General features: G+C 31.4%; 1 long non-coding RNA gene across 1 annotated transcript; it reads left to right on the top strand.

Annotated features, from left to right (window-relative positions):
• Positions 1–1,784: 1,784 nt before the first annotated feature.
• Positions 1,785–2,494, top strand: LOC103575325 (uncharacterized). Its single transcript, XR_549300.1, has 3 exons — positions 1,785–1,862; positions 2,122–2,308; positions 2,367–2,494. It is a non-coding gene; the product is annotated as an uncharacterized LOC103575325 (long non-coding RNA).
• Positions 2,495–2,879: the final 385 nt, after the last annotated feature.

Genomic DNA, 2,879 nt, shown 5'->3' with positions numbered 1-2,879 from the left:
GATAATAAGTCGATTGGATATATTTTAGAAGTAGATTTAAAATATCCTATAGAATTACACGATGAGCATAAAAGTTTACTTTTATGCCTTGAACATTTTATACCACCAGACAGTAAATATTCGAAATTGGCTACAACACTTTATTCTAAGAAGAAATATGTTATTCATTACATAAATTTACAACAATGTCTTAGTTTAGGAATAAAGCTTGTAAAAGTTCATCGAGTTTCGAAATTCAAGCAATCAGCTTGGTTAAAGCCATATTTCGATAAGAATACTGAATGTCTCAAAGTTGCAAAAAATGAATTTGAATAGAACTTTTGCAAGCTTATGAACAATACTGTATTTGGTAAAACGATGGAAAATGTTCGAAAATACAAAGATGTGAGAATAGTCAGCAAGTGGGAGGGTAGATGCGGTGCAAAAGCTCTAATAGCAAAACCAAATGTCCATAGTTTTACAATTTACGATAAAAACCTAGTCATAATAGAACTAAAGAGAGGAAATCTATACTTTAATAAACCAATTTACATTGGTTTTAGCATCTTAGACTTATCAAAAACTTTTTTTCATGATTTTTACTATAACCATATTAAGAAAAATTTTAATAGTCATAAATCAAAGTTATTATACACTGATACTGATAGTTTAATTGATCAATTTAATGTACCCAATATATATGACACCATGAAACGTGATATCGAAAAATTTGATACCACTGACTACCCACCAGATAATGTTTACAACATTCCATTAAAAAAATAAAAAAGGGATTAGACTTATGAAAGATGAGTGTAATGGTCAAATTATTACTGATTTAGTTGGGTTACGAGCAAAACTTTATGTATTTGTTACGTTATAGGAAATTACCCAAAATTAATTAAAAATAAAAATAATTTTTAATTATTTAATTTTATCCAGGTTTGACCTCGTTAGAGTGTCTATAGACCCCTGGTGGGCCGTGGCCGTCGATTATTTTATTAATTATTAATTTCAATTGTTTTTCGCGATTTTAAGTATTTTCGATGCAGTTTCCAACTCCATATAATTATTTTTACCATAACAGGTGAATGGTAGGGAAACTGGCAGGAAAGGGAAACCCGAACTGCTGTTGAGCGCTCGGGGTTATAGGACAGGGTGGAACAGCTGATAAGCGCTCGCCCCTGGGTGTTAATAATGTTATGGACAGGCCATAGTATAGGTGAAAATATTGGGATGCCAATTGGCACCCCACAATAAGGTTCAATTAATTTAGGATTAATTATAATTTATTAATTATGGCTGAAGAGCAGAGGTTTGAGCTCCATGAGCTCTTTCGTAAGACTGACTATTTCGTCATTATAAAAATATAATAGAGCCAACAGAGTTGACAAAATGTTAATGCTGCATCTCAGGTTCCCTGTAGGAGAATCGTCGTAGCCCGGGTCTCATGCATCGTCATCTATTTTGCCTACCCGCGAGCCACGGCGACTCTCTTATCATAACTGATTTCCGCTCCATTGTATAAAATTATTTAATTAAAAATAATTAAGTTAATATAATCAATAAAATATTACGGGAACGTAACACCTCCCGACTTAAGCAAGTCGCAGCGCTTTAAATAAATAACGCTACGACTAAAAATAAAATTCATGACTCGATATAATCCAAATAGAATGTGTTATTGACTCTATATAAGCTAAACTTGAATGTATGAATGAATCTATATAAACTAAAGATGAATGTTTCAATGACTCTATATAAACCCAAAAATTAAAATCCATTTTGAATATAGTAAAGAAGTTCTTGGCAGTAAAATTTTAACCTAAACCTGAGACACAACGTTTATGATGTTACTTAAACTTAGTAATATGAAATTAAACGTTAGTATCGAGTAATTTAATTACTTCCCGACTCGGTCGTTTGGTATTGTTGAAATGATTAATTCTAAATATAATTCGTACAGATATACTTCCGCTTTGCGGTAATTTATAAATTACCTAAGAAGTAACTGCTCAAGTCGAAATTCATAATGAAAAATGGGGTAGCTACCTCCCGACTTGAGTCAGTTATTATTTCTAATTTAAAATATAGTATGAATTTTAATTAATTTAAAGAAAGTATTTCCATTTAACTGATTAGATTCGGCGGTCAATATAATAACTGTGATGAATTGGATCGGCTGACTATTATCCTAATCTTCATTTCTTGAGATTGAAGCCCTGATTCTTCGTTGACTCGGCGACGACCTTTAAGGTGTTGATTAACAGTTGAACTCGACATTCCAACTGTTTCTGCTAAACAATGGAAGTCTTCAAAATAAATAAAGGTAAATAACTCGACGTGTATAAGTTTGATATTTATACACGCGAATAAACTGGTTGTAGGTGGCTTGACATCACACGCAGAACTGGAAGCACTGTTGCTGACTGATGTTGAAAATCTATTTTTCACACCGCATTGTTCTTTCATCAGGCTCCGATGGTGATGTTCGAAATCTGCTCAATCAACCCAATTACACGACCGGATCAAATCAGTTTCATGTAGTCATGTACAAAAACTTGATAGCGCTTCAATGAAAATAAAATTTATATAATACATTAATATTAAATAATCTCTTGATTTCTTCATATTTAATAAGGTCAAAAATAAGTTAGTAATGTCTAATCCCTTGCGGTCCGAGTTAACGCTTATTTTCAGGTATATATTATCATCATAATCAAAATTAATCTCCAATAATTTATATTTATCTGGAGGTACTTTTAATCTTATCTTACAGATATTATTTTTATATATATTTATGATATGACAAAATGGTAAACTTTTTAATTAAAATTAACAGCTTAAATATACCTATAATATCGAGCATCGTATAAAATACATTTTTCATCAAGTTTGAG

Source organism: Microplitis demolitor, chromosome 5 (genome assembly GCF_026212275.2).
Source record: "Microplitis demolitor isolate Queensland-Clemson2020A chromosome 5, iyMicDemo2.1a, whole genome shotgun sequence".
In the NCBI taxonomy this organism is placed as follows: Eukaryota; Metazoa; Arthropoda; class Insecta; order Hymenoptera; family Braconidae; genus Microplitis; species Microplitis demolitor.
Note: the sequence above shows the minus strand (reverse complement) of the source record. Positions and strands in the feature narration are given on the sequence as shown.